The sequence below is a fragment of the Xyrauchen texanus genome, chromosome 14, assembly GCF_025860055.1.
Source record: "Xyrauchen texanus isolate HMW12.3.18 chromosome 14, RBS_HiC_50CHRs, whole genome shotgun sequence".
In the NCBI taxonomy this organism is placed as follows: domain Eukaryota; kingdom Metazoa; phylum Chordata; class Actinopteri; order Cypriniformes; family Catostomidae; genus Xyrauchen; species Xyrauchen texanus.
The window spans coordinates 11,844,547-11,859,191 of record NC_068289.1 but is presented as its reverse complement, the minus strand read 5'-3'; the positions used below and the strand labels follow the sequence as shown (position 1 = coordinate 11,859,191).

Below are 14,645 nucleotides of genomic sequence, written 5' to 3'. Positions count from 1 at the left end.
GGTCTATGGTGAAAGATAGCAGACTTCTTTACGCATTTTTCGCCATCCGTTGCGGAGCTATTCGATTTTGCATAGGCCTATTATTTTTTTAAACGTTCGTTTGTGTAGTTCATACGACCACTTTACAATATTTCAATAACATAATTTATTTTGTAGCCTGTGCTGAAGTTAATTGTGCTGCTAATTATAAGTGAAATGTTAATGCCGAGTTTCGGTCTGAGTGTTGTTCCCGTTTTCTTGTTCCTTATGTTTTAATACATGTGTGTTATTCATATTCACCTTGTTTCTTTCATTTGATTTGACATTATGGATTTATGGCCAAGGAAATTTTTCTTTAAAAGTATTAACCAGACAAAAGTTATTTGACGTTCAGCTGGTCTGGGTTTATCTTAAACTGCCGCTTCAGTGTATACAAGAGCTATGTGACAATGAGCAAGATTTTCTGAGACACTACAACTACTAATAATTAATTAATAAAGGCTTAAAATAAAATATTTTAATCTAAATGTACAGTGTAAGACATGTAAAAAAGACAAGAAGCTAACAATGTCAAGATCAATATTTGTGTAGCCTGCCTGACACGGTATTTTCACAGACTAACACGTCACGTCTCTGGCATATAATACAGTATTTAAAATAGCATATATGCATTAGCTATATTCTCAATTTAATTTACAGAGCAATCCCTGCAAAGTTTTTAGGTTAACTATAGAAGAGACTAGGATTAGTGAGTCACACTAGCAAGACTCGCAAAAGGGGGCGTGGCATCACGATGGTGGCTCTACATCGTGATGATGGTCAGCCATCACGATGGACGATGATATCGTCCATCGGCACAACCCTATAAGCTACATACAAATAGTTTGTTATTTGTTTATATTCACTGTAGCAAATTATTTATTTTCATTGAATATGTTCATTTTAGGGCCCTGCGATGGACTGGCGACCTGTCCAGGGTGTCCCCCGCCTTTCGCCCAATGTTAGCTGGGATAGGCTCCAGCCCCCCGCGACCCTGTACACAGGATAAGCGGTTGACGATGGATGGATGGATGGATGTTCATTTTAGGCAGTTTTTAACATGAACAAGGCATGAATTCATAGGAAATAAATACATTATATATGTAATTAATCGGATTTACTTTTAAACGTAATGAATGTATTTGTTACTTACATTTACTTACTATTAAAGCAAGTATTACTTAATATATAGGTCTGTGGAGCAGAGGGAGGGCCCCCTCCGCTCCACAAGGTCGTAATAAAGCACTTACTTATTGTTAACTAAGCATTTTCCATGGCCTAATCTAAAGTGAGAACTATATATGCTTAATTAAAAATGTATTAATGATCTATTACACTGAAAACTTGGCCCTGAAATAACCAGCCCCATAGCATCTCAATCACAATGGCTCAAAGTATAAAAAACAAACAAACAAAAAAATAGTCACAAAACAAAAGTAAAGGAATACTAGTGAGAGAGGAAAATATCTACATTTTTAAAGAGATCCTCTAATTGCTCAAATGCCACTTTAGCATGTTCCATTCTATTAAGCTGGTTCTCATTATTGCCAATTACAATTACTGTTTAATTCAGTTTCACCAGTGGTCCTATGGAAGCCCAGGAGTGCTATTTACAAAAGAATTAATTAATAAATTATCAGTCTATTAATTTGAAAAAAAAAAAAAACATTTGAATAAATAAACCAATTTATAAATTGACAAATAAATAGACACATTTAAATGTGCTTATTTAATTCATGTTTCAAACTGTCCTTATATTTAGCAATAAAACAGCACATTAATAAGTAATTTTTCTTTTTTTCTTTTACAATCGTAGTCTGGGTCTTATGGATTTAATATATTGAATTTGAATTTTCAATTAATTTACATTTTAATTGTACCTGAATCGATTATGTTATAGGCAAAATTTAATTGACACACATTTTAACGGTCTGGCGCAATTTGGACCTCATGGGGTGGAAAGTGACGTCAGACAGCCAAAAAAAATTAAATAATGTCTAATATCTCAAACATCGAACCAGCACAAACGTTAATTTTTTAATTGTATAGATTTGGTAAAGATTTAATTATATGAGGTGCCAACTTCACAAAGGTGCTATAGTACAGGATCTGGCGGTTTTCTAATATACTCAGTACCTCAAGCGGTGAAGTGTGAGGCAAATGGCTGGCTCTGTTGACAGCATCACGATTACCAGCTCCCATCCTGGACACACATCACTGTGCATGCTCAGGTAGGTCAACGTTCAGCAATTCACAGCAACAGTGAACGAGCCACCATTAACTTCTGATATGTTTCACATCCGTTTCTTATGCTTATATTCACAGATCCAATAATGTAACATAAACAGATCGTACCGTCGTGCAATGACAGGCCACTTTACATCTTCGAGTAGCACGTGGGAGAGGGGGTGTGTCTTATAACTGAATCGAAAGTTCATTGGTTGTTCTCACAAGTCAACAGTCAAATGGCATTTTTTAACTCAATCCTCAATTGGAGAAAGTTAAGGCAAAGCAAAATGAAAAAGAAAAGCAATTGACAAATGGATGAGGAAAAGCAATTGACAAATAAATTAAGAAAAGAAATAGCCAAATACCATTTTAAAATGCTATTTTAAAGGTGCTTTTAAAGTGCAATAAAAAGTGCATGTAAAAGACTCATTCATATACTAAATTATTGTTAAATTTAATGACATTTTAAACATGAAATAAATATGATTTATTAATGTACTAAAGCACTAAACTGTTAAGCAGAATGTTGTCGGTTCGATCCCCACAATCACCACCATTGTGTCCTTGAGCAAGGCACTTAACTCCAGGTTGCTCCGGGGGGATTGTCCCTATAATAAGGGCTCTGTAAGTCGCTTTGGATAAAAGCATCTGCCAAATGCATAAATGTAGATGTTTCTTTTTTATTTGTCCATTTATAAATTTGTTTATTTATTCAAGTTTTTATTTTCAAATTAATAGATTGATCATTTATTCCTTAATTCTTTTCTAAATGGCACTCCATGGCTTCCATATGGACCTAGTATAAATATTTCATTGAATAAAATCATATTTCATTAGGAAAGTCCAAATATCCTGCTACAGTCTCTGTGTGCACGCTCTGGAAACATCCAGCACGTCACCACGGTCACATGACAGTGATGAAATGGCAAAAAAATAAATAACAGAAATAGGAAAGATTATGTAACGTTATTTTATTGACTTTAAATTATATTTTGCCAATTCAGTGCCTATTAAACTTCATTTGTGAAAATGTCCTTACTATGATGCTTAAGTGTACAAGCAATGTTGGTCATGCTGTACATGTTTCTTTTCTCAGAACCAGGCTGGATGAAACAATAACAGTAGTTTATGGTTACTGAATAGGGCATTTTATTTAATAATTTTCCAGAGATTGCAGAGATTTGAATTTCAGGTACCAATCCTTAAATCAGTATTTAATGTAAAAATGTCTGCAGTATGACAAAAAAGTCCTAAGATTTAAATGCTGATCAACGAAGAAGGAGGCGCCCCTTCAGGAAGACTCATTTGTCTCTCATAGAAAGCAATTTTAGCCAGATCATTACTTTGATGACAAGTTTCAATGAGCAAAAAATTCTGTTTTCCATACTATTTTTTCTTAATTCCATGTATAAAAGATTAACTATAATTAGTTTTATAAAAAATATGACATCAAATAAATTCATAAAGAGTTCATCAAATTAAATTATTTCCTCAAATAAAGTTCTTCAATAACTTCTTCTAAATCAGCTTTTTTTGTCAAATAATGTGAGCATAACAGAGAATCGCTGTATAAATTAAAAACTTACAACTCAGCGAATACTGACGCTGACTACCATCCCTGGAGTCACGAGTTCAAATCCAGGGTGTGCTGTGACTCCAGCCAGATTTCCTAAGCAACCAAATTGGCCCGATTGCTAGGGAGGGTAGAGTCACACGGGGTAATCTCATCGTCGCGATTAGTGGTTCTCTATCTCAATGGGGCTTGTGGTAACTTATGTGTGGATGGTGGAGAGTAGCATGAGCCACCACATGAGGAGTCTCCGCGGTGTCATGCACAACAAGCCACGTGATAAAATGCACAGATTGACTGTCTCAGAAGCAGAGGCAACTGAGACTTGACCTCTACCACCTGGATTGAGGTGAGTAACAGCACCACCATGAGCACCTACTAAGTAGTGGGAATTGGGCATTCCAAATTGAAAAAAAAATAAAACTTAAAGTACATTCAGTACAAAAGCACACTTTCTTGTGAAATTTGCTTAAATATAATTATACCTGATATAGAACTTAAATATTAACCTTTTTGCACCAAAAGCAATCATTTTGCTTTAGAAGACATTCATTTAACCAGCTCGGTTGTATGGATGATGTTTATGCATCTGTCTGTTCTTTTTGGAGCTTCAAATGTTGTATCACCATTCACTTGATTTTAAGTACCTACTGAGCTTTCTTCAAATGTGTTCAGCAGAAGACAGAAAGTCATACACATCTGGGATGGCATGAGGGTGAGTAAATGATGAGAGAATTTTTAATTTTGGGTGAACTATTCCTTTAATCGAATGACAGACCTAGAATTCTCTGAAATGTGTGAAGAGTTTTTGCCTCTTATCTCATGCCATTTTCTGACTAAAGAGACACAACACAGAATCACAGAGAAAAGTTTTTGGGTACACAGTAGATGTGTTTGAATTCTTACCTGCTTGACAGCATAAAGCAGTCTCCCATAGCAGTAGACCATGACGAGCACTGGTAGGCCCAAGCAGAATATAAACAAGCAGATGATGTAGGCATGGGACTGGGTCGTGCGCTGGGTCCATGACACAGAGCAGCTTGTCCCTGCCCCCTCCAGCCCATAACTACTCCAACCCAAAAGGGGTGGCACTGTCCAGATCAAAGAGTACAGCCAGGATCCCCCTACTGCCAGAAGAGGTTTGCGATAATCTGGACCACGTTTATGGTACACTGTCATTGTGCTGTAGCGGTCGTAGGAAAGAACCACCAAGGATATCAGGGACACGATTCCTGAGCAAGAGAAAGATAAAGAGAAAGTAAATAAGTGCAGTCCTTGAGCTCTGAAGTTAAATTGATGGAAGTAGATTTCAGTTTCTGTTTGAAGGGGTAATGTAGACTCTGAAGAGATTCTCAAAATGCTTGGAAGCTTTGATATTATCTCCACTGTAACAGTGAAAGTCAGGTTCAAATGAATGGAAGAGTAAGAAGAAGGAGAGCTTTGCGAGTATGTCTTTCATTAAAAAGAGCCTATATTTAATTCAACTCTTCCAACTTTTTTAATACAAAAAACACCTCTGTTGTTAAGTCTGCATTTTTCCATTTACGTAACATCACACACCTTGACATGACAGATGCTGTAACAGTGATCCATGCTTTCAAAGCCTCAAATTTAGACTACTATAATGCCTTGCTCATCGGCCTACCCAATAAAATCTAGGGCTGTGTCGATACAATTAAATACCGATTTATCGCGATACTTTTTCTCACTATATTGTATCGATACATAAAATCCATGTATCATGATATTTATATTAAACAATTTGTGTATTCATATCATGTCCATCATTTCAATAATAAAGAAGCAGATTAAACCAATTAAATCAAATTTAAGCGCTGTTCTTCAGTGTAGTCAGAGATGCTTCTGTGAGGGGTTAGAGCAGAGTTTAGATCCAACCCTAATCAAACACACCTGAACCAGCTTATCAAGGTCTTTAGGATTACTTCAAATTGACAGGCAGGTGTGTTGGAGCTAAACTATGCAGGAAGGTAGCTCTCCAGGAGCAGGGTTGGTCACCCCTGGGCTAGAGAGACTGAAACTGAGCCCGCAGGATTCACTGATTTTCTTGCGGACACGCTGTGACTCTCGCTGGTTTGGCATTACAGCAGGCAAAAATATAGATCTTCATTTGATCGATCCAGATGTTGATTATTAAAATCCCAAGGTCACTCTTTTATTCTATAGGCAACATTTTTCAATGCAGGTATATGGTTAAAATTGTTCCCCTTCTGTTGCTCACTCGACGTGTGTCGAATGAAGCGACACTAGGGGTCTTTCTTGAAGCCCTCGGTTACCTCTGAACTGGAGAGAACGCCAAAGAGAAATTGGCAGACAGAAATTGCATGTTCCTCCCCCGGACATACGGGTATAAAAGGAGGGAATCGTGCAACTGTCCATTCAGATTTTTTCTTCGAAGCTGAACGGTTGTACGATCGGCGAGCTGAGATAATTTCTGTTCCACTCACCTCTGCAGAGCGTTTGCTGTTGGATCTATGGCACATATCAGCGGCTTCCTCCTTCTCTGCACACCACTGCAGCCTTTGCCCCACGGCGCTATGACACCGCTATTGAAAGAGTATATTTCCCTCACAAAAGTGTATAATTTCTCTAAAAGAGCACACACAGTAGGCGTTGAATGTCCTTTTCAGGTTGCGTCTTTTTAAAGATGCCCTTCCGCCTCTGTGTAGTTCCTGGATGCGGTCGATATCTCTCTGCTCTTGACGGTCATAGATACTGCCTCGTGTGTCTGGTCTGCAATCACTCTGAGGCAGTGTTTGTGGATGGTTCTTGTTCTCACTGCGAGAACTTAACCATGGCAACGTTGCAGTCGCTGCTTTCCTTCCTGAAAAGGAATGCCACTCCAGCATCCCACCGCATCACTCCTTCTTCCCACGGGATTGAGTACGACCCGGCTGGCGATGGAGGTGATTTGGGGATGGCAGCAGCCTCAGTTTCGCGGGTAAATCCCCACGAACCACCCACCCCCGGAACACTCATTCATTTCCGTCCGGGCTCAAGGTGAGAGCGGCTCGCCTCACGGCCAGTCTGACTACTCCCTCAGACCCGCCGAGCTGGATGACGAATTCGCCGCTGCATCAGAGAGCGTTCAGGCGTCTGACGCGGAAGACTCGACTGGGCTGCCGCCTTCGGGTTGGCCCACCCAGTCTGATGCAGATGCACAGATGGCCGACATGCTTGCCCAGGCCGGTGTGAGAGTGGGGTTGGACTGGAACCCTTCGTCCTCCCCGTAGTCCGATTGGTTCCTTGGGTCCGAGCACCACTCACAGCCCCCCTGTTCCTTTCTTTTTTTCACTGTCTGCAACCGAACTCCTCACTTGTTCGCTCTCACTACCCTCTACGGCAGGGCGGCCCACAGGTACTCGGAGGTCCCCCAGGTGGACAGAGCAGTTGCGATTCACCTGTGTCCGTAAAAATGCGCCACCTGGCGGGATCACCCGGTACACCCCTCCAAGGCCTGTAGGATAACGTCGTCACTGACTGTCAAATCCTACAGCACCACCGGACAGGCCATCTCCGCCCTGCATGCCATGGCTCTCCTGCAAGTCCACCAGGCCAAGGCACTTAAAGGTCTGCACTTGGGTAGTCCTGACCCTGACGTGCTGCAGGAACTGCGTTCTGCAACCGACCTCGCCCTCCAGGCCACGAAGGTCACAGCGCGGGCACTCGTGCAGGCGATGGCCACCATCGTGGTCCAGGAACTTGTGGCTGAACCTGGTCGAGATGCGGGAGGTTGACAAAGCTCGCTTTCTCAACGCCCCAGTCTCCGAGCTCGGCCTATTTGGTGACACATTCGATGAATTCGGCCAGCAGTTTTCGGGGCTGAAGAAACAGATGAAGGCCATCTCCCACATCATGCTTGCAGCCGCAGCCGTCGGCTCGCCAAGGGTATCCCCCTGTGGCCTCTAAATGTCAGGCAGCTCCGCCTCAACCTGGGCCCAGCTCTCAGCCCCAGGGTCGAGTGCCCCGCAGGAAGCACACGGCCCCTGTCTCTCAGACATCCTCGAGGACCCGGAAGGCTCCCAAGTGTTCCTGAGATGGATGACCCAGGGAATGAGACATTTGCTCTGGAGCTGGTAAGCAGACCACTCCATCCCCCGGTGGAGGGCCAGGAGGGGAATCCTCATTTGCCTTTATTTCTTTTGCCACAACCCCTTTGGGCTACAGTACCCACATTCTCAATAAAAGAGCTACTTCCTCGTTCCCGGGGTCATCTGGCCCGCAAATACCATTCTCACGGCAACCCAGCACCAGTGATTTGAATTCTTTATCAGCACCAAAGCCTCTGGACGTGATTTTGCCTCCCGACGCAACACTACCTGCTTCATCCCACTTTGAAGCACCTTCAGTTAAGTCAAGAATGATCGTCCCAGTGCCCCTTGCACGGAGATTGGACATGTGGCTTTCACTTCCCAACCCATCGCGTTGGTTGGCCAAGACCATCCGACTCGGCTACATGATTCAGTTCACCAGGCCCCCGCCCCCTTTCAGCGGTATCCACTTCACCTAGGTGCACGGCAAAAACACCAGCTCCCTACATTCGGAGATCACATTCAGAGATCTTTACTCAAAGATGTGATAGAGCTTGTCCCTCCAGCCGAGATGAAGAAGGGTTTCTACAGCCCTTACTTCATTGTACCCAAAAAAGGTGGTGCTTGCGACCGATACTGGATCTACGAGTTCTCAACCGGGTCTTGCACAAACTCCCGTTCAAGATGCTCACGCAGAAACACATTATAACATGCATCGGGATTGGTTCGCAGCGTTAGACCTGAAGGATGCGTACTTCCACGTCTCTATCTTGTCTCGACATCGACCCTTCCTACGGGTCAGGCGTATTAGTACAAGGTCCTTCCCTTCGGTCTGTCCCTGTCCTCTCACATCTTTACGAAGGTTGCAGAGGCAGCCCTTGCCCCGCTAAGGGAAGTGGGTAGCCGCATCCTGAACTACCTCGATGACAGGCTCATCCTAGCCAACTCTTGAGAGTTACTGTGTGCCCACAGGGACCAGGTGCTCAGGCATCTCAGCTGTCTAGGGCTTCAGGTCAACTGGGAAAAGAGCAAGCTCGCCCCAGTTCAGAGCATCTCTTTTCTTGGCATGGAGTTAGTCTCAATGACAGCGTGCCTCACCAATAAGCGTGCACAGTCGGTGCTGAAATGCCTCACCTCTGTTTTCTGCGGAAAGCAGTCCCCCAACAGCAGGTGTCCACAGAGGCCTCCAAACGGGGTTGGGGCGCCGTGTGCAATGGGCACGCAGCCGCCGGCTACTGGACGGGGACCCGGCTGGTTTGGCACTTCAACTGCCTAGAGTTGCTGGCTGTATTTCTTTACCTGCAGAGGTTTCTCCCACTACATCGGGGCAAGCACGTCTTGACCTAATTGTTTGTCAAGAGACCTCCCACTGCCCGCTCTGGTACTCCCTAGTGGAGGCTCTCCTCGGGACAGACGTGCTGGCATACAGCTGTCCCCGGGGGCTGCGCAAGTATGCATTTCTCATGCTCCTCGCGACAGCACCTCCCTGGCGAATTCCCCTGAGGAAAGACCTTCTTTCTCAGGGACGGGGAACCCTCTGGAATCCGCGCCCAGACCTATTGAACCTCCATGTCTGGCCCCTGGACGGGATTCAGAGGCTCTAAGTGGCCTACCACCTGCTGTCGGGACACGATCAACCAATCCAGAGCTCCCTCTACCAGGCAGATTTACGCCCTGAAGTGGCGTTTGTTCAAGAATTGGTGTTCTTCCCTATCTGAAGACCAGCAGAGATGCGCAGTCAGGTCAGTGCTCTAATTTCTGCAGGAGAGGCTGGAGGGGAGGCTGTTCCCCTCCACCTTGAAGGTTTACAGTATGTTGCTGCTATATCGGATCACCACGACGCAGTGGACGATGATCATCAGGTTCCTTAGAGGAACTCAGAGGCTGAACCCTCCCAGGCCATGCCTGTTCCCCTCATGGGATCTCTCCGTGGTACTTTCAGGCCCCCTTCAAGCCGCTAGAATCAGTCGAGCTCAGAGCCCTCTCCTTGAAGATGGCCCTCCTGATCGCGCTCGCTTCCATAAAGAGGGTTGGGGACCTGCAAGCGTTCTCTGTCAGCGAGACGTTGTGTCCCCCCGGCCACGATGCTATACCGAGCCACTGTTATGGCCGAACTTCATTCTCGGCTCCTCAGTGCAAAACCTGAATGGACAGACACACTGTCCTTTTATACCCGTATGTCCAGGGGAGGGACATGCAAATTCTGTCTGCCAATTTCTCATTGGCCTTTTCTCAAGTTCAGAGGTAACCAAGGCCTTCAAGAAAGACCCCTAGTGTCGCTTCATTCGACATAAACTCTCGTTCCCTCCATCAGGGAACGGGGGTTACAATAGTAACCTAGACGTTAGTGATGATTAGCCACTTGCTGGTCATTTTTCAGATTTCCCTCACCATTGTTTAAGTAGTGTAGTGGCGAAGTTCAGCACAAAGTTCTTTTCACTCCGTATTAAGTGTAAAAGTTTGGTTTTATTCTTTCCCTGTGATGTGAGTGCAAATACAAAATCCACACAATCCATTTATCATTGAATAATATCTCTTTTTAAAATGTTTAAAAAACATTTAATTCTAAGCTCAAATAGCATGGATGCTGTCAAGAAGCCATTCAACCAAAACACTTCTGTCAAATTCCCTGCCACTGATCTTAAAGAGACTTTAGCACTTATTCAACATATCTTTGTAAGTACTTATAAAAAGTACAAATTCAATATAATACATGAAATATCAAGACATCATATTTATTGATGGAACACATGGACTTTTTATATTTTTAAAAAGCTAAAATGTGACCAAAATTATGAAAAATTAACACAAAAAATTTACATTTATTATTAAATATTAAAAGTTAGAAGGTCCCCTGTATTAATAACAGCATTAGCTGAAAGATAATTTATTTAATACTGTATGTAACCTAAATGGACATTATAACTGAAAAATGCCCAAATTAATTGGAAAAGAAAACTTGTGAATATGTCTCACTTTGTATCACAATATATAGAATCTAAACATATTGCTATATGTATTGTGAGGTGGCTGGGTATACACAAACAGTTCCCTTACGACTTCAGTCCACTTGACATTGCCATATTACTAACACATATGGGGAGTGCCTTCATACACGACCTATTTGAAACCTCTCTACAATAACGCCAATATTCTAATATTGGCTATGGTGTTTGAGCCAGCCTGTTTTGGCACAAAACTGACCGCTCATTTCGGCGCGAACTGACCGCTATAAAACAGGTGCACAGACACCATTTCCTCAGAATTTCTTCCTTCAAGACAGCGATTACCTCTTGTCTCGAAGCCCTCTACCTTCGCCGTCGAGTCACAATAGTCAGCGGACGGAATCTTCACGGCAGCGAGAAGACTCTCCGCTCCCCTGCAGTGCTCCGGCGAACATCACTCCGCCTTGCCGCTTGACGCTTCGCTGGTGAACGGACCTCAGCATCCTATATATATTTATATTTATATATCTAGAAGAGCCACTTACGTGTTCACATCTTTTTCAAGATGTTGTTCCGTAAGTGTTCCTTGTGCGAGAGACACATCCCGCCGTCAGACAAGCATGAGAGCTGCGTTTTCTGTCTGGGCCGCGCCCACGCAGAGTCAACTCTCATGGAGACAGACTGTCCTCACTGTGAGGACATGAGTCTCAAGTCACTTCGCTCACGAATCGCCCTCGTTCTGAGGGACGATTCAGCCTCTCGCGCCCTCCCACCAGCCTCTTCTGTGATTCCCGAGGGTTCACACGAGGAGGCACGGCGGGACCGCGAGGCCGAGCAGGACGAACTTGAGGTGGATTTCGTGCCGGCACACGCCCCACGAGCCCCTCAATCTCCACGAAGCGCATATATCCCCATACGCTATGTGCGAGACGAACTCCGGCCCTCTGATGAGCGTGCGGCGTCGTCTCGTTTGGTGGATCTGACGCTGGGGATGATGACGATGTCATGTCTCTTGCCACATCAGGCAAATGGTCAGTGGATAATGCTGCCGCCCCTCCCCCAATGAGGGCGAGGAACGTGCACGCCCCACTGACAGCGTCCTTACAAGGGCAGTCGAAGAGCTTCACCCTGACTGGTCTCCCCCAGAGGAACCGTCTCGCCTCGATGAATGGTTCCAGCAGTGCGGGCGCTGTTAAACGGCAGCATCCCGCACATTTCTTCCCCGAAGTTCATAATGAAAACTATTCAAGTCCTGGCGCGCGACCTTATATGGCGCGCTCGTGCAGTGACGCCATCCTCTTTAATGTTGATCATTTCTTTGGGAAATAAAACGGTTATGCCCAATTACCCCCTGTGGAGGAGGCGGTAGCGGCACACCTCTGCCCAGCGAGTAACATGTACATCCTTACAAACCGTGTCGAAAAAAGTCCGCACTGGCGGGAAACGCTTACTCAGCAGCAGAACAAGCTGGATCAGCACTCCACACAATGGCGATGCTCCGGGGCAGAAATGAGTGATAAAGAAAAAGCCACTCTTTTAGATGCTCTTGTGTCTCCAGCCAGCCTTTTTGGCGGCTCTATGAATAAGTTTGCTGAGCGTTATTTCGCGATTCAGCAGCAGTCACAGGCTATGAGACACTTTATGCCCACATGGAGTATATCACAGCCGGTTCGCCCTCGCTCTGTTCCGAGTCAGCGCGTGACTAAAAGCCTCACAGGTACCTGCGTATCATTACGCGCAGCAAAGCACTCCTGACGGGCAATAGCATTTGAAGCGGAAAGCAGAGCCCGCGATTCCCTCCGGGTCTGCTCCAAAAAAGGCTCAATTGGAGAGACACAAAACACTGTTCCCCATCTCCCCGCTTTTGTTGGGATATTGTTATTCAAAATTTTGTTTCTGTGTCTTGCACTCAAATAAATGCAAAAATAAAAATGCAATAAGTGCAAAAAAGAATACAGCATTCGTTGCAAATGCACGAGATGCCCACATATTCTCAATAAAGAGCCCCCTTTTCCTCTTCAAAGCACACAAATTATGCGCAACCGCTTCCCTAGAGTGAGCGTCGCATCATATCATACAGTGAGCAAACCAAACTGCCCTCTGTCCCACTATGCGGACGAGTGGCGATCCCTAACGGGTATTTCAGAATGGGTGCAAAAACGATCGAACAAGGTTATACGATTCTTATTTGCACACCGGCCACCCCGTTTCAACAGCGTTCTGTCTTCCACGGTTTCGTCCGATGACGCACCAGTGTTATGAGCCGAAATACACCTCTCATCGTGAAAAATGCGATCGAGATTGTGCCAAATTGTCAAGCACAAAATGGTTTTACAGCCGTTATTTTCTTGTTCCAAAGAAAGACGGCGGGCTTCGGCCAATCCTGCATCTGAGACATTTTAATCGCGCATTTGTAAGCGCCTATTCAAAAAGATTATTCAGAAAAGGATCTTATCGCATGTACGCCCACGTGATTGGTTTGCGTTGATAGATCTGAAGGATGCGTACTATCATATCCAAATTGTACGACATCACAGGATGTTTTTGAGATTTGCGTTCGAGGGAACAGCGTATCAATTCATAGACCTGCCCTTCGACAGTCTTTGGCTCCTCGCACATTCACAAAGTGCATTGATGCGGTTGTCGCCCCTCTGAGACTGAGCAGCATGCGCATCCTAAACTACCTCGACAATTGGCTGTTACTGCCGCAATCAGAGTTTTTTTTTATGCCAGCACAGTTTTACTGCTTCAGCCATTTTACAGTGTCCATCTCAGTTAAAACTGGGGAAAAATTTCCAATGAAACTTGTTTCAGAAAGCACTGGGATTTGTGGTGGCGGCATCCGCCATCATCCCATTAGTTCCCTTACACATGAGACCTCTTGAGTGCTGGCTGAAGCACCGTGTGGCGCGACGTGCTTAGCGCCAATGACGCATGCGCATCACTATATCCAGCCTCTGTTCAGCACCACGGACAGATCCTCTTGCATTTTACCAGCGAGATGTCGCACTGGGGCAAGTGTCACGCGGTGCCTAAAGCCATCGGCTGTATTCCTAGCCTTAAAGGCTTTCAGTCAGAAATATCAAACTGTTATGTCCTGGTTAGCTCAGAAAACATGACAGTTGTGGGATATATAAACCGCCAAGGAAGAAATGAGACTTCACCCTCAAACTGTATTGAGGATTTGGGAAATATCTGGCAAAGCAGAAATCAATCTATTTTTGCCTCAGAGGAGAATACTCACTGTCCCCTCTGGTACTCGAAGCCCCAAGTTGTCAGGCAAAAAGAGGTGACCACGGATGCTTCCAACACAGGCTGGGGGGGTGGTGTGCAATGGACACCCAACTTTTGGCACCTGGACAGGTGTGAGGAGGGCGTGGCACATCAACCGCTTAGAGCTATTGGCTGTAATTCTAGCCTTAAAGGCTTTCAGTCTGAAATAGTGAGCTGTCATGTCCTGGTTTGCTCAGTCAACATGACAGTTGTGGTATATACAAACAGCCAAGGCGGAATTCATTCACCACCACTGTCGAGAATGACGCGTCACCCCCTGCTATGGAGCGAGCATCATCTCTCCCTGAGAGTGACATATGTCCAGGCTGCCTGAATTACTGTGCACGTATACTGTTACGCTAAGGCAGGGGTCCCCAAACTACGGCCCGCGGGCCGAATACGGCCCGCCCTCACATCTGGACCGGCCCTCTGAACAATGCCATGCAGAGAAATATTTTTACAATTTAATTTTAAATATGTTTTAATCATATCATATTTGTATTTGATAATACATATTGGCTTTCAAAATAAAATTTCCCTTAGTTATAATTATTAAAGTAG

At 44.6% G+C, this 14,645-nt stretch overlaps 1 pseudogene; it reads right to left on the bottom strand.

The window, feature by feature from the left end:
• LOC127654830 (parapinopsin-like) overlaps nt 1-14,645 on the bottom strand; it is a 76,897-nt pseudogene that overhangs the window by 26,080 nt on the left and 36,172 nt on the right.